Source organism: Grammomys surdaster, unplaced genomic scaffold (assembly GCF_004785775.1).
Source record: "Grammomys surdaster isolate TR1022 unplaced genomic scaffold, NIH_TR_1.0 740, whole genome shotgun sequence".
Classification (NCBI taxonomy): domain Eukaryota; kingdom Metazoa; phylum Chordata; class Mammalia; order Rodentia; family Muridae; genus Grammomys; species Grammomys surdaster.
This window is the reverse complement of record NW_021605159.1, coordinates 297,191-324,450: the sequence shown is the minus strand read 5'-3', so window position 1 is coordinate 324,450 and position 27,260 is coordinate 297,191. Positions and strand designations below refer to the sequence as shown.

At 38.7% G+C, this 27,260-nt stretch overlaps 1 long non-coding RNA gene across 1 annotated transcript in view; it reads right to left on the bottom strand.

Moving 5' to 3' along the window:
* Positions 1-6,364: 6,364 nt before the first annotated feature.
* The window catches only part of LOC114633706, a 60,172-nt gene continuing 39,276 nt past the window's right edge, over positions 6,365-27,260 (bottom strand). Inside the window, exons 2-3 of the long non-coding RNA XR_003713226.1 lie at positions 17,068-17,148; positions 6,365-6,522 (exon numbers count right to left, since the gene is read on the bottom strand). This is a non-coding gene — a long non-coding RNA (uncharacterized LOC114633706). The remainder of the gene's footprint in view (positions 6,523-17,067; positions 17,149-27,260) is intronic.

Below are 27,260 nucleotides of genomic sequence, written 5' to 3'. Positions count from 1 at the left end.
ATATATATATATGTGTGTGTGTGTGTGTGTGTATGTGTGTGTATATATATATGTATATATATGTATATATGTATATATATATGTGTGTGTATATATATATGTGTATATATATATCTCGAGTGGAATAATGCAGTAAGAATATCTTTGTAGTAAAATATCTCACCTCTTTCATACATATGGTAAACAGTGCTTGTGGAAAGTCTAATTATATTTGTTAAGTGTCTCTGTGGTGCTGATGAAAGAGTCCACATTTACCACTGAGCTATATTCCCAATTTTGCCTTCTAAATATTTCTAAACACATTTTAGCCAACCTCAAATTGTGTTCCATAACATTTTATTCTGCCTCTTAACATAAAACTTTTATCTTTCTTTTTTTTAAAAAAAGATTCATTTATTATGTAATGTTCTGTTTATACGTATGCCTGTACACCACAAGAGGGCACCAGATCTCATTATAACTATTTTCGTAAAAAAAAAATTAAGAGAATTGAAAATTCGTACATCACAAAAGTATCCCCTCTCCAGGAAAAAGACATCGGGACGGGTATGGCCCTCATGCCTCACTGGACAATGACAGGGGGACTGGAGCCATTACAAGGTCCCCTTCAAATACTGGAGGCCTCTATCCCCACCTTTGAAAGTTTAGAATTGCCACAGCCCTTCTATACTTAGAGAAGGGAGGAGATGTCAGGGGCAGCCCTGCTTACACACTGAAGGCCTAAAATCAGCCATAGGCCTAAAATCAGCAATAGGCCTGTCATACATGTATACTAACACCAAGTCTTGGGTCTCAGTGGAAAAACATTGAAACAGATGCCTATAAGCTAATGTAAACAGGTAGCTTTTGTGGAAATTTACAAGCCTGAGTAGTCATAGACCTTGTAAATAGGTAGCCTTGGTAGACAATACCAACTTAGATAAGGACAAACGAGTCATAGGCAGAGTCATAGTGACCTGTCCCCTGAACCTTCATCCAGTCGATACCTGGTTCTGAAGATATCTGTATTCCTCCTGAACACCCACACTCCAGTGTTATTCTCTTCCCAACATCCTGCCTTTCTGTGTTTATAACCCCTGTGTGAATGAATTACAATTTGAGAAAAAATAAATTATAAAAAAAAAAAGAAAAAGAAAATTCGTACATCAGAGTCAACAAATCTAGACCCTCAGGGGCTCCCAGAGTCTGAATCACCAACTAAAGAGCGAGCATGTGCTGGACCTAGGCCTCTGCACTTATGTAGCATATAAACACCTTGGTCTTCATGGTGCTCTCCCCAACAACCGGAACAGAGGCTGTCCATGAGCTTGTTGCATGCCTGTCTATCTTTGGATCCTGCTTCCCTAAAAGGGTAGCCTTGTCTGGCCTCAGTGGGAGAGGATGTCTTGCAGCAACCTGATATGTGGGGGAGGGGGTGAAGTGTGGGTGGTGGGGAGAGCATGTAGGGGTGGTGTTTGATACAGAGGGGGACTTCTTTCCCCTTCTGAACAGAGAAGGGGGAGTGGAAATGGGGGAGGACTTGCTTGAGGGGTACTGGGAGGTGAGGAAAGACTGATATTGGGTTGTAAAGTAAATAACTAAATTTAATAATATTAAAAAAATTCATATATCAGCTTGGTTCTCTACATGAAAGTCTGCATTTTTCTTTCTACTCAGGGAAGCCATTACTGGATTGGATGATAAAAATGGTTGGAGTATAGGATTTGTCTTAATAAGTATCTCAGAAATCCGAGCCAGCACAAGACTGTGCTAGGCTGCCCAGTGAATATTTTTCAAGGCTCACTAGTGATCCTAATGAGCTTTGTAAAGTGTTATGCTATTTTCCCTCCTTGAGGACGAAGTTGTTTTATCATCTGGAGACAAATTCCTTGTGCATACTACTGAGAAAGCAATAGCTTCATGCTATATATCCTTTTTAGTTTCTTTGGTGGCATCTGTGGCTCTTCCTTTCCTAAGTAAGCCTTAGAGACATTCTCTCAAAAACTTCAGCAGGCACTTAAGATCTTTTGACCCCAAAGTGAGTCTGGCATAGGACAAGAAGCCAAGTCAGAGCAATGCAGGGGCACATGACTTAAGAAGGAAAGATTTCAGAAAGAATTTGCAGAAAATGTTGACTGCTTCCAGTTATGGGGCTTGTTTCCAGCATAGCAGGTTTGAATTCTTCCTTCTTATGGAAATTGCTGCTGGTTTAAAGTTGGAAAAGAGCATGGGTCCATTTATTTTAAATAGGAGAAAATCAGAGAGAGTATGTAAGGGGCCAGGAGCCCCACAGTTGTCACAGGCTGAGAACAGGAGAATCAATTGAATCATTGAGGTTTGTCAAGCCTAGGTAACTTGATGAGACCCTGGATCAAAGGAATTAATCAATAAAAACAGCAATAATTATTTAAACCACTAAGAGCTATGGAACATTTACTCTGTGCCTAGGATTGTTCTCAGTAGTTTGCTATTATGAAATGATTAATCCTGTGGGTCAATTTTATTAGCAGAAGGTTAAAGACATATTACCACTATGTAAAAGCAAATTTATCATTGTGAAAAATAAGATATTAATGTAATCATCTCTGTTTACAAATATATTGCCCCATCAGCCTTTCACACTCAAAGAAAACAATTGTGTTAGTTTATAAGTATAAAACCTAGTGTTCAGTGTATAATATGGTTGAGTGGCAGAACACTTACCTAGCATGTGCAAGCCCCCCAGTGTTTTAAGTCATAGCATAAGGAAAGTCAAAATAGAAAAAAAAAAGTCAACATTTAAAAACCCCAGTAGAGGCCTACAGAGAGAGTTCCCAGAGATCCTGAGTTCTTACACAGAGGAAATCTACTTCATAAAACTAAAAATATATAAATAAGGTTAGTAACTTCAGTTTGTGATCCTCAAAACAAAAACTATTAACTACAGTATTTGGAGCATCTTCTGCCCTCCATCTAGCCTTGAAGATTAACAAAAACTGATATACTTTGTAGCTAAGTGTACACTGAATACTGCTTTAAACTCTAATTCACATAAAAACCCCACACCTAGCATTTGAGACCACGTGTCTTTCTCTTTCCTTATGCTAATAGCCAACAAGAGTTGCAGCCTCTGGTTTTTGTGGAGTTAAGCCATGGTTCAATTTTCTTTGACAACTTGCAAAGTGTTAAATCATCAGCAAAGCACATGAGAATGGACAGCTATTTCAGTGTTCCCTCCATCTTTTAACAGTCATGGCTGCAGTATTATGATAGTTTATGTGGGTCACTTTAACATCACAGTGACGTCCTTAAACACTAAAAGAAAGCAATGAACTTCCTGGAACTGGAGTCACAGATGGTTTGAGGGCGGGGAATCAAGTCTGGGAACTTTAGAAGAGCAGTCAACACTGCTGAGCCATTTCTCCAGGTCCTAGCACACGTGTCTTGATTAGCAGAGGACCAACTAGAAAAAAAACTTCTCTCCCTCTCAAGCATGCTGGTCAACTCTCTTTTTCATACATGCTTGTTTCATGTTGAAGCAAGCCATAGTGGTCACATTTTTAATTGCAGCATGTGAGGCAGAGGCAGGTCCACTTCTGTTAGTTCAAGGATAGCCTGGTCAACATAGTTCTAGAATAGCCAGGGCTACAGAGTCAGATCTTGTCTCAAACAAGAGAGAGTGGAAATCCTTCTAAATATTACTTTGACCTTAGATGTCCTCCTTAATTTAAAAAAAATATATTCTTCTTTTGTTTTTTTTTTACTTATTTATGTATATGACTGCTGTCTTCCTGTATGTATGCATGACAGAAGAGGGCATTAGATACCATTAGATGGTTCTGGGCTACCATATGGGTGCTGAGAATTGAACTTAGGACCTGTGGAAGAATAACCAGTGCTTTTAACCTCTGTGCCAACTCTTCAGCCCCTCCTCACTCCTTTATTGTAGAAAATCCTTGCTTTTGTCCAAATTAGTATCCATCTACTTTTAAAGTACATATTAAGTCAACATTACCTTGTCACTTAAAAACCACTAAATGTGTGGAAACTGTAGTCTTTAAAAAAATACAAAGTTGAAAGTTTTATCAAGATCATTTTCTTTGTAGACAAGTTTATAATGTTGTCCTCCACATACCAGTTAAGACTGCAGATAATAATGACTTAGGCTGCTTCTTTCTAGTAGTTACTAACTCTCAGCTGTAAGTTAAATGAAAAGCACCTAACCATAGTTCATGACCATTCTGACCTGCTTTAAATTCACAGTGACACATGCAAAGTACACAGAGGCATGCAAGTGCTGACATCACAAATCATTTGTAACTTACTATTGAACACAGAATTCAAAGCAAATACTTTGGCCATAACTGGAGACAGAAATGATGGGAGGAAATCAGTTTTTCACAAGGAAAATGGCAAAACTTGTGTAAGTATAATAATCTGGAGTTTTCAGTAACTACTACCCATCCTCCACATCTGACAGATCTATTTGGTTTTAAGAAATCATTTATATTTTTTTAATTTGGTATTCTGCCTGCATGTATGTCTGCATGAGAGTGTCTATCTTGGAGTTACAGACAGTTGTGAGCTGCCATGTGGGTGGTGGTACTTGAACTTGGATCCTCTGGAAGAGCAATCTATGCTTTCAACCACTGTGCCATCTCTCCAGCCCCCTGTAGTTTATTTGTTTCCTGACCATATGGTGTGTTCTTTGTGTGAGCTCTGCTCAGAGGGAACATATCTGAATTTCAGTTGTCATAATGAGTCATGGTAACTGATGAGAGCATATGCTATAACAGCAGATATGCTGGTACCAAGATGAAGTATGGAAAAGGAGGACAGGCACACTGGGTAACAAATAGGAAACACTAATTTCTAGCTTGCAGTATATACAATGCCTAGCAAGGTTGACTCAAATTTAAGCTTAAAAAAATCACAAATAATCAGGCAGCACTATAATCCCAGCACTGGGAGTGCTGAGGTAAGGAGGAAATCATAAACTGGAGACCAGTCTGAGCTACACAGCCAAAAGTAGTCTTAAAACCCAAGGCAATAAATAAATGGTAACATACATAAAATCTTAAGGTAGTATATATTTGCCTTTCACCCTCAGCCCTCTGGAGGCCGAGGCAGGATGATCATGACTTTAAATCAGACTGTCTCAAAAAACAAACTAAATAAACCCCGAACACAAACAAAATCAAAAGCCCAAACATGCATGTTTCTTATCCGAGGCAGGGTCTCTTTGCAGCAATGGCTGCCTCTGCCTTGATGAAAGGTATGTACCACACCTTTAGGGTGTTCTTTTCAATTATCTGTTTTTCCCCTGTGAGACAGGGCTTCATTTGTATAGCTTTTGCTGTACTAGAATTAGCTCTGTAGACCAGGCTAGCCTTGAACTCACAGAGATCTGCCTGCCTCTGTCTCCTAAATCATGGAATTAAAGGCATATGCCACCAGGGCACTGGTTTATAGGCTGTACCCTACTCACGTGCAGCCTGGGGAAGCCAGAAGTGGGTGCCATTTCCTGTGCAACTAGAAGAATCACAAACAGTTGTAAGCCTCCATTTGAGTTGAACCTAGGTACTCTGGAGGAGCAGCTAGTACTCTTAAATGTTAAGATATCTTTGCAACCCCTTAAGAGTGTTCTTTAGTGAGAGAAGAAGCAACATCTATTTAAAACATCATCGTGCAATAATTTCTTAACAAATCTAGACTGAAAATCTATAATTCACTAAAATCTTGGCTGTAATTCTGGCAGCTAAAATATATATCTTGATAATGAACCACATGCCTGTCACACATGCTACGGGAACTGAACTAAATGCTTACAGAGAAGTGTTATGAAATCAGCATCAAACATTGAGGAATATTTTATGACACTAGACAAGGAAACAAAAGTGTAAATGCCTCTTCCAACAGACTGAAAACATCCTTCTATCTTTTAATTATCAATATGATCACCCTGGGGAAAATGAGACAGTTAAATGTCACTAGTACAAAAACTTCAGCTCAGGAAACTTCTAAGATTGAGTCTTAGATGATATCAGTAAACTTGTGTAGCATGATCTTCTATATGGTGAAGAGAAAGAATGCCTCAAAGCTGTTACTCAGCATATTGATAGATGCTCTCTAATGATGCAGGAGATTGTTTCTGCCTACTGTGAACATTGTGCTATAGCTTCGTTGTTTTCAATGTACATTTTTTTTGATATTTTGTTAAACATTCTAATAGCTGAAGAATTTAAATTTAGTAGTCAAAATGGCAAAAATGTTACAAGGTACCAGAGTATTAATATTAAATATTTATCCATTCAATACAATGGTATTTAGATTTTAAGTTTCCCAGTATACAGTGGAACAACACCGACTTTTAGTAATCATAGATTTTTGACATACTTACATAAACAAATTCATTAAAGCTTATCTTCCCATCTTTATTTCTGTCTCCATCCAGCATGAGTTTTTGTATAATTTCTCTCACTTTATATCCAGGCAATGGCATATTAGCTTCCTTGAAAAGCTCATGAAGTTCATAGTCGCAAATGAATCCGTTACTGTTGAGATCTTCATGAAAAGAAGGAAAAAACAGCCAAATAAACAAACAAAAAGAAAAGAGATTAGAAATAAATTTGCAAGAATATCATCAATGTACATGTTTGCCTCATTACAATATTTTTTAATATTTAGAAGCTGAGGATGTGTGGAAGAGGAATGTATATTTTAAATGAGAGAGTGATCTTTTGTTTGTATCATGTATCTTGTATTTTTAAAAATATATACAAAGCTTTATGTAAAAATAGCCTCCCTGATTATAAGAAACTATAGTTTCTAGTTTATAAAGCTATTATTAAATCATAGAAACAAGAGGAGTCTTAGAAACAATATATTATACACCTATATACTTTGTCCTGGTGTAATCTAATTTCTACTATCCCTATGCAGGATGTAGAATTTTTATGTGTATTCTCATGTTTTGGCAAAATAGGTTTTATAGTTTTGCAGTGTTGTATCTCAAAGCACTCTCAACGTTGAGGACTAGTTTTTTGAGCTAATGAAAATAAACATTAATCTAAGACAAATATAGAGTTCAAGAGAATAATGGAGTCCTGAGTAAAGCAGACGTTAAAAATGATTCTCTAAATGATCTTCCTATGGTTAGGCTACTGCAGCTTTGGTATATTAAAATGTAAAGGAAGAAATAATCTACAAATAAGCAAATGACCCAAGATGACCATGATGAAAATGTTTTGATTAGGGAATTGTCTTAGTTAGGGTTTTACTCCTGTGAACAGACACCATGACCAAGGCAACTCTTATAAGGACAACATTTAATTGGGGCTGGCTTACAGGTTCAGAGGTTCAGTCCATTATCATCAAGGTGGGAACATGGTAGCATCCAGGCAGGCATGGTGCAGGAGGAGCTGAGAGTTCTAGATCTCATCTGAAGGCTGCTAGCAGAATACTGACTTCCAGGCAGCTAGGATGAGTCTTATAGGCCACACCCACCCACAGTTACACACTTACTCCAACAAGGCCACATCTCTAAAGAGTGCCACTCCTTGGGCCGAACATATATAAACCATCACAGGAATTTACTTAAAAGTTCTGACAAGGCAGGGATAGGTCGTGCACACCTTTAGTCCCAGTACCAACGCTTTATACATGCTAAGTACGAGCTCTATTACTGGACTCCAAACTCTACAGTCAAATGCTCTAAAATACCGTACAAACTAATTCTCAGACATGAACTGGAGAAATAGTGCTCTAATCCTTGATGACCATTTTCAATACAAAACTAAGTAGCAAAGACCAAAAAATACAGGAAAAGCACCAAAAAAGATGGAATGCCAGTTCATCAGGAAACCAAAATTTGACGGAAATATATCTCACATAACACTTAATCTCATTCCCTTAGTTCTAATCCTGTCCCCACCCAGCAACCATCTGATCTGTAATTTGGTTTTCTAAGTGATCACAGCCATCTGTCAGAGACACTAAGCTGGACCCAAATAAAAGACGAAAAAACAGTTCAAATCTTTGAGTCTCACTTGAACCAATGGCTTTCAAATTTTTCTAAAACTTTGGAACTCCTGAGGATATTTGTCCTTCACATTTTTAGTGATTAGATGTGTATCATCTAGCCAGGCAATAAGACACACATTTAATCCCAAAAGTCTGGAGGCAAGTGGATCTTTGTGTTTGAGGCCAGCCCAGGAGAGAGAGAGAGAGAGAGAGAGAGAGAGAGAGAGAGAGAGAGAGAGAGAGAGAGAGATAGTTTGTTCCAGGTTGGCCAGGGGTTACACAGAAAAATCAAGTCATAAAAAAGGGGGGGGCAAGGAGGGAGAGAAATTGTGTCACTGTATCATCTTTCTTTCATAAATTCTTCTTGGCTACCTTCCTGTATTTTCTCAATAGATGGTAATCCTATTTACATTGTGTCATTTTGGTGATAGTATTAGCAAATCACAACGGGCCTTTCTTAGGATTGTTAGGACTGGAAGAGAACAATTTCAATGCCATTAAGAAGGCAGAGAGAGCCAGAAAATGTCAGCAGCTAACAATTAATTTTACAAACGTCCCAGCTGGTAAAGTCCTTACAAGGCACAAAACAGTGTGTAATTATTTTCAAAGCATTTTATGCTGATTGTATTTCCAATCTCCAGTTTCAAAAAGCAGAAATAAAACATAGCTGTACATCTCTGAAGCAGTGACAAGGGATCTAAGATGCAGTGGGGGAAATGAGGGAATACATGCTGGTTTCAGCAGAATCCATCCTACCAGTAACATTGTCCAATGAAAGCTAAGACCATGTTTGATGGTGAACTTTTCCCATTCTGAATTTGATATGAACATAACATCTTAGTAATATGAGCATCTAAGAAACAGACCCAGATCAAAAGCCGTTTTAACTGGAAACTATAATTGCAATCAGCATGCATGATGGTAGCTCTTTATTTTCTCATTAAAGCTGCCAACATTCTGGACCCTGTTTGTTGCTCATTCATTGCTTCTAAGTATACACTGGCATGATGTGGAAGAAGTTTTGTATTTGGAAGACTCGTCTCTTATGCCATCACACTTTCTAATGTCTGATTAAAATAATCAATGACTTACATACAGCTTATGTTATCCACAACAGTCATGATGCTTCTACGAGCATTGTAGTTCTGAAAATATGATTATTATGGGTATAATAACTCACCACAGGGAAAAAAGGAAGGCTACCTAGCTGCCAAACCAAGTGCATGCACAAAGTAATGAGCTAACATTTAACAAATATACCAAGTTTATTCAAAAAATAAATGCTGAAAAAATTATACTTGAAAAAAAATCACTAGGAGGCACTCAAGATTTTATTAGACATAATGATCTTTCACTCTGGCTGCTGAATTCATCAGAAAAGAACCAACTGTTGGTTATAAGGAATTCGCTCTCCATCTGTGTCTCTCTGTGTTTCAGATGACACATATAGAGTCCCATCTGCATTTTGTTTGAAAGGAAATCTTACTATTCTCTTTTTACCAAGTATTAGTTTAAATGCCAGTTACCTCCTTCAACATCCTCCCCCAAGTAACCTCAAAGTAAATAAACTTATGTTCCTGCAGAAGTTTGAATCACACCAAGAATGCATATCCTTAAAAGGAAATGTTTTCCCTCCCCTTGCATCCTGTTATTTAAGCTATTTTAAGTCCTTGTCTGGAGAAGGCTGAGCCAGAATTCAAGTGGTTTTGATTTTGCCTGCTGTTTTACACTGCCCTTGCCTAGGTGGTATGCGCTGTAACTCATCCTTTCAAAAGCATCTTTTAAGGTGCTACTTTGTGTTATAAATCTGACAGTAAGAGAAACAAGGATTTCCTTTGACCCTCATAGGAGAGAGAGAGAAAGAGAGAGAGATCCTTTAACTCTTCTTGAGTCTGTCTAAATATGATGTTTTTCTAGAAAAGAGCTTGCACCTGTGTGCCCTCATTTGCAATACATAGATGACTTCTCCATTAACCCATTGTGGACAGTGCTCAGTACAATTTAAAGAAGAAACTCAACCTAGTGGAGACATACAATTTTTTCAAAAGGCTGGGATTTAAAAAGTTCAGTTTAGTTTAACCCAATGTATTCTAAAAACTTCTTAATTAAAAAAAATTGATAGAGACTCAAGTGTATAATAATGGTTTTATAGAAACACACAATATCGAATGCCTATTAAAATTCACGAAATCACTGATTTAAAGACTTGACCAGGGGCTGGAGAGATTGTTCAGTATCTAAGAGTACTTGTTGCTCTTGCAGAGGACTCAGTCTTACTTCCCAGCATCTGGTAGCTTGCAATCATTCAGAACTTTTGATCCAAGGAATCTGACCCCCCTTTCTGACCATTGAAGATACCAGACACACATGTGGCACACAGACACACATGCAGGGAAAACACACAAAATAAAATTAATGACTCTAAAAATAATGTTTTAACACAACTGGCCAAAATGTCTTTATGGGAGCATATATACATATATTTTATATATTACAACCTAAGATTTAAGTAGTAAAGCCAAGCTTTCAGTATGTATTAAAGTGTGAAAACTTAGCTAGACAGTGTTTGTGGACTCCTTAATCGCAGCACTCAGGAGGCAGAGGCAGGCCAATCTCTGAGTTCTGGGCCAGCCTAATTTGCAGAGCAATTTCCAGTATGGTCAAGGCTATCCAGAGAAGCCCTGTCTTGGAAAAAAAAAAGCCAAGGAAAGTCTGTTACTAAATATCTTCAGTTGTGTATCTAACCCTGTGGCTCAGCTTCTACTTCTTGAGGTTGTCTAGTTCAACAAACAGAAAGTGGCTATTTAATGAATCTCAGTTAAGGGTAGAGTAGAGCTTGCTAATTAATACTCTATATTAGACATTCAGGAGTACACCCCCAAAGGTGGAGGTCACCTAGATTTGAACATTAGATCAATCTAGAGGACCAGAACTGGGTATTCAGAAATGTTTATAATCTTTTTCTGTGTGTTTCTAGCACTCTGCCTATAGTATTCTACCTGCTGCTACTCCCTTCTTTCTACAAATATTGATATACACATGTCTGTGGACATGTCTCACATGTGTGCCATCCTGCTTGCATTCTCACACAGGTCCTTACACAACTTTCCAGCATCAGCACATGGTCTTCAAGCTATCCCCAAACATCCACTGCTAATATTCCATAGATAATGAACCACATGCCACAGTGAAAGAGCACTAGTTAATTTATTTTTTAGTTGAGATACAGTATTTACATACTTATTTAGTATTATGAGACAGAGTCTAGGGTAACATATGCTGGTCTTGTACTTGTTAAGTAGCTAAAGCTAGCCTTGAATTTATCTTCTTCTTGTCTCTACTTCTAAATTTTTTAATTTCTGGCATATATCATCATGCCCAATTTTATTCATTTATCTGATTGTTCATTCATCTGTGTTGGCTTGAACCTAGAAATACACATACATACATACACACATATAGACACAGACACACACACGTACACATACACATGTGCCTGTGTTTGTGTGAACGTCCAGTTCCTCCTATATACTAACCAATACCTCCACAACGTACTGACAAAACTAGCCTCATAGATATTTATTTATTTATTTATTTATTTATTTTTGGTTTTTTGAGATAGGGTTTCTCTTTATAGCCTGGGCTGTCCTGGAACTCACTCTGTAGATCAGGCTGGCCTTGAACTCAGAAATCCGCCTGCCTCTGCCTCCCAAGTGCTGGGACTAAAGGCGTGCGCCACCACTGCCCGGCAACTTATATTTTTATATTTTAAGGTCTAATTAAGCAAATTTGTAGCAGTGTAGTTTTATTCAACACTGAATGTAAGCTGGACTAAACTTCCATTTTTTGTGGCATTGTGATGTGGTTTCTATATACTAGAGAATATCAAGTAATTGGAAACAGTTCCATTTTCTGGACTGCGAGAAATCTGGTACAGCTAAAATCACCACAACCAAAATGTTTTGGCTTCATTTGGTGGGAACCTCAAAGGAACACACCCATACTATTCCTGGTCACTTAAGCAACCCCAGTATTGTTGTGTTTCAAATATCCCGACTTTCATGTTTACAAAAGTTTCCTAGAGCATGCTTTGGGGAAGAAATAAATGAGTCGTATCTTATTACTATTTTTTATAGATATATCTCAGTTGTAATTATGTGTGTGTTGGGGGTATGTACACATGTGATTGAAGCTGTCCACAGAGTTCAAAAGAGGGTATCTGATCTGGACGTAGAGTTGTAGAAGGTTGTGAGTCTCCTATGTGGGTTCTGAGAATTGAACCCAGATCTATTACAAGAGTAGCCATAAACACTGAGTCACCTTTCCAGCTCTCCAAAGTCCTATTTTTAAGAAAGTGGTTGCAGGACCAAAGTCAAACTGAAGAGTATTTTAAGTCACCCAAAATTCATTATTATTTGAGGGAAGTAACAATACAAAATTAAAGTCTTAGAATATAAAAGACATCCTGTATCTGGTAAACATTCACTTTGCAAATGAATAAATAAAATGAAAACAAAATTATATATACATACACACACATATATATATATATTAGGTTTTCGAGACAGGGTTTCTCTATGTGTACCCCTGGCTGTCCTAAGACTCCTTAGGTAGACCAGGCTACCCTTAAACAGATACATCTGCTTCTGCCTTCCAAGTGCTAGGCTTAAAGCCATGTTCTGACACTGCCCAAGGGGAGAAAACTATCTATCTATCTATCTATCTATCTATCTATCTATCTATCTATCTATCATCTATGCAGGTTATGTTTTTTTCAAACAGGGTCTAGACCATGCTGGCCTTGATCACTGAGAAATGTACCCAAGTAGTGGGGTCAGAGATGTGTGCCACCACTTCTGGTTTCAAAAACATAAGGTCAAGGTTTCTCTATCTAGCCTTGGCTAGCCCTGTACTGTTGAGACCTTCCTTTAGCCACCTTAGTGTAAAGATTATAGACTGCAAGGATTCCTGGCAGGCCCCACACCAAGCTCTATTCTCTTTAGGAAGAAATCATGCAGGATATCAGCATTTAAATTAAAACAGAAATGTTTTGTGTTGGGGTAAGGGTAGCACTATGCTTTCCATTAACCCAGAGGGAAATCCTGAGCCAATTGATGGTATAATTAAAATAATTGCATATAATTACAAGTGAACAGTAAGCAGGTGCAAGAAGCTAGTGAAAGAACTTTAAATCCTAATAGTCAATTTATTGCTGGTAAAGAGAGTTTCACAGCACTATTAATTGGTTGAACAAAACCTGCAATTAGTCGTGATTACAGAGATTTTCTCTGCCCACTGTGATTTTGCTGAATTTCTAAGCAATCAAGGTTACTATTGTTAATAGATGAGGAAAACAATTTCCATATTTTGTCACAGATGAAGTGAGACAAAGTAGTCGTCTCTGCTCTCCCTTACCACACAGAGTAGAAAATAATCATCATCACCAGGAAAATAAGTTCTAGAGCTTTGTTTAATAAATAAAGGATCCTTAAATAAAAAAAAAAAAAAACTAGTTCTACAACACTTTTGAGAGCTGCCTGAGGGCTCTGTATCCAACGCCATGTAAAAACTACAAAGAGGTTTGTAGGAATATCCAAAGAGTCAGGTGAGCTTTTCAATCGTTTCTAAAAGATAGACTCTGCACCAGCATTTCCCACACCCCACCCCCACAGACACATACACACTCACTGACACAGACAACCCACCCCTGCTTTTATGTGCTTCAGTGTGTCCAACGACTCTTTCACAGAGGGTGCATATCAGATATCCTGCACATCATATATTTATACTATGATCCAAAACAGTAGCAAAATGATTTTTATGACGTAGCAACAAGATATTGTTATGGTTGGGGTGTCACTAGGATATGAAGAACTTTATTAAAGAGTTGCAACATGAGGAAGGCTAAGAACCATTGTTCTAATTGATCCCTCTCTTATTAAGTATAATTTAACCCTCTTCTCACCATGGCAAAAATTGATCAATTCTCTATCATTATGTGTTAACAAAGCAATTATGCTGCTAAATCATAAAAAGTCCTCCAAGCCTCATGAAGTAAGTCACACCTCATTTAATGTTAATTTAAAAGGAACAGTAAACATAAATATTTCTAAGAGGCAATACATTAGGTCAAGGCCTTCTTTGAGGAAGCTAGGCATAGTGATGAAGCAATGAAACATTAGTAAGTCACGGACCCTACTCTAACACATAAAGAAACTAAGCTGTTCCTAACACTGCAAGACGAATGTAAACAAAAGACAAGGGTGAAAGAAAATATGTTTCTAAAACAATTATGGTAAGAACAGGTCTAAAGGGATATTGACAAAAGAGAAAATATTAATAAAAAATAACACCACATCTTATGACCAAGGACTCATTCTTTTTTTTTCTTTTTTTTTTGTTTTTTTTTTTTTTTTTTTTTTTTTGGTTTTTCGAGACAGGGTTTCTCTGTATAGCCCTGGCTGTCCTGGAACTCACTCTGTAGACCAGGGTGGCCTCGAACTCAGAAATCTGCCTGCCTCTGCCTCCCAAGTGCTGGGATTAAAGGCATGCAACACCACTGCCAAGCGTTCATTTTCTTTTTCTTTTCCATCAATCCTACCTATGTACTTCCATTCTCCTAGTGAGTCATATGTGCAGCAAGTTAATATACTGCTTTGTAAAATATACACATATAAAATGATTCAGAACAACTTAACCTTTTCTACCTAGCCTTGTGATAGGATACGAATAGCCACTCTAGCTGGGGGATTATTATTCTCTTCAGGGTATGCTGTTTCTATTAATATAAATGCTGTTATAGAAATTAGGATCATACGTAGGGATGTAGCTCAGTTGGTAGAGAATTTGTCTACCATGGACAAAGGCCTGGTGGTTTGAATAGGAATGGGCCCCCTGGACTCGTGTTTGAATCCTTGGCCCATAGGAAGTGGCACTATTAATGGTATAGCCTTGTCGGAGTAGGTGTGATCTTGCTGGAGGGCAGGCTTCCAGGTCTTTATATGCACGAGGTATGCTCAGTATGGTACACAGTCTCCTTCTGGTGCCTGTAGGTCAAGATGTAGAACTCTCAACTGCATCTCCAGCACAATGTCTGTCTGCATGCTATTTATCTTGACATGACAATAATGGACTAAACCTCTGAACTGCCAATCCAGTGTTTTTTGTTTTTTTAAAATAAGAGGTGCTAAGGTCCTGGTGTCTCTTCACAGCAATAAAACACTAAAACGGGTGGTAATGTCTTTAGTCTCAACTACAGAGGTGGAGGAAGAGGAATACAAGTTTGAAGAAATCATGGGCTACTTGGGCTGAATCTGGAGGCTAACGGTCTAAAAGAGACTGTCTCAAAAATGAATAAATGAATGAAAAGGGACCAGAGATAGCTATCCTTCTAAATTTTCTATTAATTGGACTTTTAGCATCAGTTTCAGAGTAATTCTGATTTAAAAAAACAATATACTCCAACTTTACTCCCTTTGGTCTAGGTTTTAACCTTTCTAATGCAGAATTGCTTTTAATGGAGTACCTCATGTTTGGTGATCCGCAACTATAAAATTATTTTCGTTGCTACTTCATAACTGTAACTTAGCTACTGTTATGAATTGTAATGTAAATATTTTTGGAGACAGAGTTTTTTGCAAAGTGTTTATAACCACAGGTTGGGAGCCAACGCTTAAGCACATGCTCTCTCTTGTGAGTATTCCTAACAGCAGTTAGTTCTTACTCCATTACACTGTATACCTTACGGATTTGTTCTTTGCACAGAATGTAAACACTATATATTGCTTCCATAGGCACAGAATTGGAAGGCATGTGATATGATGTTAAAAGGTTCAAAACAAAACAAAACTGGGCCTAGTGGTGCAGGCTTGCAACCCCAGCTACTGGGGATGCCAAGGAAGAAGGATAGAAAGCAAATTCTAGACCTGGCTAGGCTATGGAGTCAGTTCAAGGTCAATCTGGGCAGTGTAGGAGACCTTGTTTCAAAATAAAAAGTGAAAGGAAAAGATGGCAATGTTACTTATTGATAGATAGTTGGTCCAGTATTTATGTATACAACCAAATAAACAAAAAAAGCAAGCCATGTGTTGGCATGTATTTATAATTCCGATTCCTGGGTTAGGTGAAAGGATCACAAGTTTGTATCAGCCAGAGCAGCTCAGCGAGACCGTCTCAAAATATTAATGCCTGGAGATAGCTAAAGTGTAGAGGACTTGCCTGACATATATGAGGTTTTGGGTTTAATACTGTGTTCCAGGGGAAAACAATGTAATCACGATATGCCTTTCTTCCCCTCTTTGTTTGATGCTTGTTAGAAAGATGAACAGTATACATAGTAAGTTCAAAGCTAGCCTGGACACAGAATGAGTCTCTTCTCAACAAACAAATACCACAAAAACAGTGAAATCTGAATGTTTCAGAGTTCACTTCAAACACTCACCTCAGAAAAACATGATATGCAAAATATTCTAATAACACAATGTGTCATCAAATTTTCAAGTGCCACAGCAGCCCAGATTTAATGACTCAGACTCTGCGCTAAAAATGATTGACCATATTAAATACTAGATACTATTAAAATATTTTTAAAATTTAAAAATTTATACATACATGCACAGATCTTCATATATACATACACACTTATGATGAGTTCATGAATTTCAGAGGGAGTGTCACAGACATGGAAGAAGTTGGAGGGAAAAGAGGGGAGACCGCAAATGATATAAATACAGTATTCATATAGAAATAGCAATAAATTGATGACTTTTATGTCTTCATGTGTGTGTGTGTATGTGTACGTGTAAGTGTATGTGTATGTGTTTGTAAGCCACAGGACAATCTGTAGGAATTAGTTCCCTCCTAAGTGGGTTCCCAGGATTGAGTTCAGATAAGTACCATTAACTTGTTGAGCAATGTCTGCCTGAATTAATACAGTTTTCACTATAACTTTATCCGTCTAGTTCTGGTTTGATTTTTGGAGTCAGTCTCACTATATTGCTCAGGCAAAGGCTGATTTATGGTAATTTCGAGCAATACCACTTTAAGACCAAATGCCTTTCCACTGGTTGCTGTATAAAACGCACTCACCAACTTTTGCAAAGGCTTCTTTGAGTTCATCAAGTTCATCTTTGGAAATCTGTGTGGTTGCCATCTCATCCATGTAAAGACCTAAAAGGAAGCAAAAGGTTCATTCTTCAAAACAGTTCGTGAAGAATATGTGACATTAGCATTTACTAAATTGCAAATACAATAAGTAGGCTTGCAAACTACTAAAACACTCTGAAAAGATAACCATGTATCTACACCCAAAATAAATAAATAAAATAAATAAATAAATAAAGTAAACCTACCAAGGACAAGTCCTCATTTATCAAAATTTATACAGTAAAAGAAACTATTTTATTCTTTATTAAGAATAAAGTTTTTTGCCGGGCGGTGGTGGCGCACGCCTTTAATCCCAGCACTTGGGAGGCAGAGGCAGGCAGATTTCTGAGTTCGAGAGTTCGAGGCTAGCCTGGTCTACAGAGTGAGTTCCAGGACAGCCAGGGCTACACAGAGAAACCCTGTCTCGAAAAACCAAAAAAAAAAAAAAAAAGAATAAAGTTTTTTTTTAAAAAAGTTACAATTATTGATTCTGGGTGTGAGTGGGGGGCCTATCTCTCAGAGCGTGCATTTAGAAGTCAGAGGACAACTATTGGCATAGAGTCTTTCTTCAGTATGTAGATCCCAAGAGTTGAACTCAAGAAGTCTCACTTGGTGGCAACTTCCCAATGATAAAATCTTAAGCTACTCTAAAAGAGGATTAGAAAGCACCAAGGTATAACAGGAAAACATTACATGACAGAATCTTGTGTGTGTGTGTGTGTGTGTGTGTGTGTGTGTGTGCGCGCGCGCGCGTGCGCGTGCGCATGCGCACGCTTCACCAAAGTGAAGGTCCAAATCACTTGGCTAATAATTCCTGTAAAAAAAAGTTACTGATCTCAAACGTCAACCATACTGGTACCTATCTAGCACAATTCTTAAAAGGGAGATAAGGAGAAACCAGTGTATATGCTAACATACATATACTGTGTTAAATTGTTGATATTAGAGCTGGGCAGTGGTGGCACAAGCCTTTAATCCCAGCACTTGGGAGGCAGAGGCAGGTGGATTTCTGAGTTCGAGGCCAGCCTGGTCTACAGAGTGAGTTCCAGGACAGCCAAGGCTATACAGAGAAATCCTGTCTTGGAACAAACAAAAAAAATTGCTGATATTATATACTAGATATGATTTAAAATTATAATTTAAATATATCTGGATATATACAATAATAATAAAGAAGAGGACAAAAAAGGAGAGGTCATGAATTTGAGAGAGAGTGGGGAACATGGGAAGGATTGGAGAGAGGAAAGTAAAGGGGGAAATATAATTAAATTATGATCTCAAATATTAAAATTGCTTTAAAAAGAAGTATCTCCAGTTACACGTAAATTTTGTCATTGCATATTTTCACAATTTTTTTGTAGAGAGAGTACCCCAGGCTGGCCTTGAACTTGTTATGGCCATGCCCTCCTCTCACTCGAATCCATTCTCCTCCTTTTGCAAACACTGGGATTATAGTCATGCACTGCCTGATTTAGTCAGTGTTGGGGATATGGTTCCATGGATGCTAAGGAAGCATTGTACTAACTGAGCTCTATCCCAAGCACAGAGGTAGTCATTTAAATAATAAGAACTAAGGAAAGAGAGGCCATGCAGTGAAGGAGAGCTCTGCATGGGAGAGGCTAGGAGCAAAGGGGAAAATTATGACATATTTTGCTTAAAAATAAAACACATTTGAAAAATGTAGAGTCACAGAGTGGTGGCCCATGCCTTTAATCCCAGCACTTGGGAGGCAGAAGCAGACTGAGTTCAAGGCCATTTTGTTTCAAGTATCAGTCCAGGTGATAAGGTTATGAGGTGACACCCTATCTTAAACAAACAAACAAGCAAACAAACAAACAAACAAACAGGTAAAGAAACAATCTTGGCTCAAAATAAAGTAGCTAGCTTTTAAAAGTTAAGATGTAGCTGTAGCTGTAAGTTTTATTTGCTTGAAATAACTGTTGTCTTGGTGGCTTACTGCCTCAGTCTCCTAGGCCTAGTCCTGGAGGCTTCTAGCCTCCTTACAATCTTATCTCAGTCTAGAATATTTTCAGCTTCTGAGACTGAATAAACTCACCCCTTTCTATCTCTTTCTGAACTCTCACTGTAGAGTTCAACTCAGCTGTTCTGGCTCAAAACCCCTCTCTACACTAACAGATTCAATGTGGCTTCTCTTCCCTTCTCCTGAATGGCTCTGCTTGTCGTCATACTCACTTGGGCAACATGTTCTAATCTCCTGGCTCAGTCACTGGCATCTAGCTTGTTCTCTCTCTGCAACCCGTCTTCTGTAAAACTGTCCCAGTAAAACTGCCTGCCTCCTTCTCTCTGCACTGCCCCTTGAGTAGCTTTCCTTTCCTTTCTCTTCTCGTGAGAGTTGGAACATATCCTACTCTGTCAAATCTCATTAGTCACTTTTTTTTCCACTCAATTAGACATCACAAACATGGGGGCTTCTTTCTACATACTATACCTTTATTGTTTTGGATTAAAGCCACGCATCTCTCAAGTGCTGGGATTAAAGCTGTGTGCTAGAGCCGAGCCATACCACAACTAGAAACAGGTTATTTCAATAAATAATACAATCTCTGGGTTCATACCATGGCCAAACATCCTACAGCATTTAAGCTGTAACCCTGTGGTAACAATTCTAAGATTGTTTTACATACCGTACTAATGATGTTTAACAGTGCCAATCATAAAAATACTAAATAGGATTGATTCTAATTTTTATTACATACATTTTGAGTGATCATTTTGGTTTGTTTTAAATTGGGGTCTGATTCCGTAGCACTGGCTGCACAGGCACTCCCTATGTAGACCCAGCTGACCTCACTCATTGGCAATCCTCTACGACTCATCAAGCTACAATGAAAGGTTTATGCCACCATGCCCAGCCAATCATGATTTTAATGAAAAATTATTAGTCATTTCCATGAATTATATATAGTGAACAAAAGTCTTGGGAGTGAGAAAATCTTAAACATGTAGTTTGACCTCTAATCTCTAAAGGCTGTTTCTAGTTTGGATAGTTTGAATCCTTAATCATTTAAAATAGGTCAGTTAAAAAGAAAAGTCCAAGGAACAATAAAACTCTATAAAACTTACTTCATTTACATACTACATATCATTTCTGGTTTTTTTTTAAATCAGTAAGAAAACGAGAAGACTTAAACTTGGACATAAACCGTTTATCATCCTTGTTGACCCTGCTTGTCATCCTTACTCCAGCTGACAGGAATGTACATCTTCCCACTCTGCTTCCTCCCTTTTAAGAACCCTCCTCACTAGGCCTTTCGGCTCCCCTTTTATCCTCACACCATACTTCAAAAAATATTTTATTATTGTTTTTGAATTTGTGTGTGTGTGTGTGTGTGTGTGTGTTGGGTGCACACATCTTGAGTGCAGTACCTGTAGAGGCCAGAAGAGGACATTAGTCCACTGCAACCGTAGGCAGTTGTGAACTGCCCCACCTTCCCATGGATGCTGGGAATAGAACTATGTGGTTTTCCTATAGAATTAGAAAATGCTTAGATCTCACTGAAATTATTTCAATTTCTGTTCTTTATTTTTTTTTCTTTATATTCATATAAGTTCTCCCAAAGAAACTAAAGTATCCTAGACTGGCTTTCATGTGAAACAGAAAATTTGTTATCATTGTTGACTCTGGGTCCTTCCTGAATGCTTGCTTGATGTCCCAAGGACATACTGTATTCTTCTTGGGCATGCAATGAGAGGCCATCAATCAGTACCCTGGGTCCTGCTCCTTCCTAACTGTAAGTCCATGAGTTAGTTTATTTCATCTCTCTGAGGCTCAGCTTCTCATTTGCAAATAGCACTAATAATACCTGTTTCCCCAGATCCTCATAAAGATTAAAGATGACGTATGTGAAGGCAAATTATAAGCTACAAAGCATTATATAGCAACTTGAAATCCTCAGTGAAAGAAAATGGGGAATAAATAACTCCATAAGTAATTGTGAGAGACTATAAATATCAGGCATCGGTTCTACTAAGAGTCTTTTAAATGGGATACATGAAGAGCTGTCTCATCTCCCCTATAATTATTGACTACAGAGTATAACAAGCCTCCTTCATATATAAAAATTACAAGCCTTCAGTCAACGTAGTTTAAGAAGGATGAGCATTAAAAAAAACTGTCAGTCACATTTTACGAATGACTCAATTTGGCTCTTTCACAAGGGCAACTTGTAGACAGAACTTGAGGTGTAGGCAAGTGATACACGTTTAAAAAATACAAGTAATTTCAGTATAAATACTTCAAATTCATCAACAGCTTGTTAATAGTCACATTCCTCTCCATCTGAACATTTTCTCATATCAATAATGGTGAATAAAAGATAAAGAAGATTAGGATTCAAGTTTAAAGTTCATTTAAGCCAGGCAGTGGTGGTGCAAGCCTTTAATCCCAGCACTTGGGAGGCAGGAGGCAGGCGGATTTCTGAGTTCGAGGCCAGCCTGGTCTACAGAGTGAGTTCCAGGACAGCCAGGGCTATACAGAGAAACCCTGTCTCGAAAAAACAAGAACAAACAAACAAACAAAAAAAACAAAAAACAAAGTTAATTTAATAATGTATGCTAGACAGGGAAAAGGCTCTTAGCAATGCCTTTTTTTACCCTCCCCCCCACCCCCACAGCCTGTCGTGACACAAAAGTGAACGTTGTTTATGTGATATGAGGGTACTAACACTCAGTGAACAGAAATATGTGTGTGTGTGTGTGTGTGTGTGTGTGTGTGTGTTTCCCTCCGTTTCATTTTGGTAAATGAAATACTAGCCAAGGAATAATGCTCCCAGGATCTCCAGTCTGCAAAATGTTTCATTCTGCCTCTGTTCTTTTTCATCTGCCTGCCTGTCCTGTACAAAAAAAGCAGCGGAGTTGGGGGAGCTCTCTTTCCTAAACATCCGAGACACAGGAAAACGGGTTTCCAACTCAGGGTATAAAACAAAAGGAAACAAAACCTTGTTTGTTTGTTTGTTTTTTTCATAAAAGGATATGGCGTACAACAGGGTACGGATTCAGGGTGTCACCCATAGAAGAATCTTAGGCTTCTGAAGTCATCCCTAATTACAGCGTTTGACTAACAATACAGCAATTATGAAACCACTCCACTGGCTCTTGTAACTATACTGAAACCTTGGACACAAATCCTTGCTGAGAATGGTTTACCTAAAACCACCTGAAACTATTACTCAAAATTTGAAGGCTGTTCAAGTTTGGGGGTGGGGAGGGTCCTGATTCTGCTTCCTCAAGTACTCGCCTCTGGAATGTAGCTTACTGAACAGCTGACTTACCAGTATGTGTCATTCTGTACCATGCCAGGGTCAGGAGGAAGGGTGGCACTTTCAGAAACTCCTTCATGGGTAATCAGTTTGGATTAGGAATTCTATATTGTTTTTTTTTGTCCTCTCTTAGAACTGGACTGGATAAATAAAGGATAAAACTGGGACACAGCTGGGCTTGTAGCTCAGCGTTAGGGAGCCTGTCTACCAAGTGCCCTGAGTTTCATTTCCAGCACAGCAGAAAATAAAAAAGCTGATGAACTACCCTAGTAACCTACAGGATATTTACCATGGACTTCATTGACAGCCACTAGTTAGCTTTGTAAAAATGGAATTGGGAAAATCCTGATTAAAGATTGTCCAGTGTGACTTAAAACTCCTTAAGGAGAAAGCCATCAAGAGCAGGAAGGAAACATGGAAGAATGTATTATTTTTTTAGAAAAGAGGAGGAAATCACAAAGATGTACCCACCATTGTGGGCAAGCAATCCTAGAGCAGGCAACAAAAAAGGGGATATTATTTGTCACCTTCTTCCATTCAAAGCATGCAGTGCCTTGGAATACCCACACTTCACATTCCTACCTGTACCAACAGAAACTGCCACCCTGCCTCCTCCTCAGGTTAGGTAAGTCAATAGTGCCAGTCTCTAGGTTGGATGGGTGTGTGTCACTCTGTGGGCTAAAGCTCACCATCTCTTCCTGTGATTACTCAACCGCCAGTGCCATATTTCCTAATGACTTTGGCAGACTTCAACCTGAGTGCCTAACACATTCACTCCTGACTCATCTACACTCACAAAGCCTTCACTGAAGGCTTAATACATACTAAGCAGTGTGTCCAGTGCCACGAATACAAACGATTAGGACCCCGAAGCCTCTTTTCTTTAGAAGAGTTTATTGTCCAGTAGAGGGATAGCACATCATACTAGAGCTATCATTGTCATTTGCACTGAGTGGGAGGTGTCAGCCAACGTTTCTATGGATGTGATAAGGCCTTTGTCTTAAAGACTGGAGACCTGTTCTAGGCGTAGGAGTCAGAAAGAGAATGTGCTATCTGGAGCTGCAGAAATACAGGAGGCTTGAGCTTTTAGTCTAGGATTACTGACAGGCACAATTACAAAAGGTCAGAGTCTAGCTGAGACCTGAGCAAAGGAGGTGAAGGTCACGAAGAGTCATTCAATTCACCCTCACTGCCATCTCGTCCCCTCCTTTTCTCAGTAGTATGACTCAAACCCAGGGCCTGGAGCATGCTAGGCAGATGCTCTTTTCAGTGAGTCACATCCCTGGCCTCGTTCCTTTCCCTTCTTTACAACTTTCCTTCTTGATACAACAGGCTCCATATTCAACTTCTTCATTTTTTGTAGTCTCCAGGAAAGTACATTTGAGACACTGGGTGGCCACAAGTTTGTTCCCTATAGGTGAGTCAGTCATTAAACTTCCTGAGTTTTCTCTTACGAACTTTGAGATTTTTTTCCATCATGTTCCTTTATGATCTCACATTTGAACAATTCTAGGTTTTTCAGCAGTCTCTCCCTAGAATCTTGCTATATATATATATAGCCCAGGCTTGCTAAGAATTTGCCATCCTCTGCTCTCTGTCTTCAAGGTGCTTTAATTACCAGCATGCACCACCATGCCCAATTAACATGTATTCATTTATAGAAAATATATTTGCTCCAAGAATAGCATCTAATACTCTTATCGAATCTCTTAGATGAAAACATCCATAGCTCATTGATCAGTATCACCTCTCATTGGCATCCACCCAACGTGTATCACAGTGCCTGAAGTGTAGGTAATAACAACTTACGTGAAGTATCAGCACATCTTTCTAAGTTTCTATGTTAGCCACTCAAAATTGCAGAGGACATATTTACTGTGGGGTATGCTACTTGCTTCATATGAAAGTGGAAGCTAGCTCTCAGAAAAATCAAATCTTGGAAATATTACTATTGATATTAAAAATTATTTCTTGTGTGTGTCTCTCTGTGTGTGTGTGATATTAACACTTAACAGAACAACCGACTTTAGAGATGTCACTTCAGATTCATAGCTAGAAAGAAATGAACCAAGTCTCAAACCTCAGACCTATTTGAAACAGTCCATATTCCCAACCACTCACTGATGAAAGCTCAACAACTTACTGAATGAATTTACTTTCCCCAAGACTCAGTAGGGTAGAAATAGAACATATTCATTACTGTATGCCTCGGTCACAGTGCATTCAGATTTGCTTTCAAATTAAAAATGGCCCACAACTAGTATCCACCACCAGTTGATTTTGCCTGATCCCCAAACTCAGCAAGCTATAATTGCTTGTAACCTGCAATAAGTGTGTACCATCTGTGTGATATTTCAGGAATCCCACCTGACAGTCTAGGAGTCCCACATTCTGCACCAACTTTGATTTCTGTATTTTTGAGACAAGGTGTGCAGCCTTCGCTGGTCTGGAAGTGGTTATCTTCCCTCCTAAACTTCCCTCCTGCTGAGATTGCAGGTGTTTGTCCCCATGCCCCAGCTTTGAAAAAGCCTTTGGTGAGCCTGGCAGTGTTAATGTAAACATAACCACTCACTCAGTCATCTTCTTACAAGTCACTTTTAAGTATAGAATTCTTTCTCTTTCAGAACTTTTCTCCTTGAAGCAAACTTTTGTGGAATCTTGGTAAAGAAGTTGTTTTATTTATTTATTTATTTATTTATTTATTTATTTATTTTTGGTTTTTCGAGACAGGGTTTCTCTGTGTAGCCCTGGCTGTCCTGGAACTCACTCTGTCGACCAGGCTAGCCTCGAACTCTCGAACTCAGAAATCTGCCTGCCTCTGCCTCCCAAGTGCTGGGATTAAAGGCATGCGCCACCACCGCCCAGCTAAGAAGTTGTTTTAATAGCTTAAGAATCTACACATCATTTCTTTCTCTTCTCTCTCAATCTCTCTCTCTCTCTCTCTCTCTCTCTCTCTCTCTCTCTCTCTCTCTCATAGGTTTTTTTCTTTCCTAGAACTAACTCTGTAGACCAGGCTGGCCTTGAACTCAGAGATCTGCTTGCCTCTGCCTCCTGAGTGATCCAACATAGTATTTTCATTCAACACTTTGAAAGTCAAAAGAAAGCAGTCAGATCCCAAATGTCCGCACACTTCTTTTAGGCTCCTAGTTCTAAAGTGCAGAAAGACATGGTGACTTTTTTTTTTTTTTTGACAATTCACTAACCATAGCACAACAGCATTTGTAATACTTGTGTATTTGGAGATGAGATGCTGGCTCAGTGGGTAGTGTCTTTGGGCATGCAACCCCAAAGACATGAGTTCAAATAACCTGAACCTACATAAAGTTGGGCACAATAGCCTACAGTGTTCCTAAAGCATGAAGGTGGACACAGAAGAATCTGCAGAAGCACTGAGGCCAACTAGTCTGGTATATTTAGTGGCAAACAATGAAGTGACCCTGCCTCCCAGGAGGTGGGTGGGGAAAACTGACCAGTGTGACCCAGTGTGCCTGCACATATGCATATAATAAACACAAGAAGATTGGTTTGGTCTTCTGGGTCTTTTTTTTTCCTTTTGTTTCCTATTAATTTATACTAGGTTTCATTATGACATTTTCACACATTTTCTTAGTTTTTTCATCCTGTTTGATTATTATTTTCAGACAGATTCTCATTTAGTCCAAACTGGCTTGGATTTTACTATGTAACCAAGTATAAATTTAAACTTCTGGCTCACCTGTCTCTAGATCCTGAATGCTGGGATTACAGGTGTGCACCAAGCAAGATACTTGGTTTCTGTGGTGCTGAGCATCAAACCCAGGGGACTGTGCATGCTACCAACTGAGCTACATCTCTTCCATGTCCCTCACCAACTGCTTGGTTGTTTGATTTTTCCTGTGACATAAGGCGTCACACTCTAGACCAGGCTGGTTGGGAACTCACAAACATTCACCTGCCTCAACTTTGTTTTTTAAAGATTTATTTATTTATTGTATGTGAGTACACTATTGCTGTCTTCAGACACACCAGAAGAGGGCATCAGATCCTTTTACAGATGGTTGTGAGCCACCATGTGGTTGCTGGGAATTGAACTCAGAACCTCTGGAAGAGCAGTCGGTGCTCCTAACTACTGAGCCATCTCGTCAGCCCCCTGCCTCAACTTCTAAGTGTTGGGATTAAAGGTGTTTACCACCACACCTGGTCCTGCCAGTTGGGTTTTCTTTATAGCCAATGTGAACAACAAAAAACTATGAAAGGAATGTTCAACTATACAACAGACTTGGCTTAGCACAGTTATTTTTCAGGCCTATTACATCTTCTGGTAATTATGATTGACATTCAGCCGCACACTGTAAACCCAAAGCAGAGAACGTCTTCAGATGTTCCTCACAAAACCAACAGCATTTGAGCTTTAGGTATAGCTATATATGCTATTTGGTTTGTACAGAATCAGGATCTGAATATATGTAGCAAATATTCTTGGTTTGTTCTTTTTTTCTAAAATATTCAGTTATTTGTGTGTGTGCCCATGCATGGAACACACAGAGGACATGGCTTGTCTTTGCAGGCGGAGTTAGAGGCCTAATGTGGGTGTGCTGGAAATAGAACTGATGTTGCCTGCAAGAGCAGTATGTCCTCTAACTATGGAATCACCATTCTGGCCCTGCTTCTTGGTTTCATTCTGGTTAAATAGCATAGGCTTGGCCTGGTGGAGCAGCATTATAATCCCACCTACTTGGAAAGCTGAGGCTAAAGGATTCTAAATTCAACACCAACCAGGACAACTTATCCAGATTATGTTTCAAAAGAAAACGTAAAGAGGAGGCTGGGATATAGTCCAGTGGTAGAGTGCTTGCCTAGCATTCATGAGATCCTAGA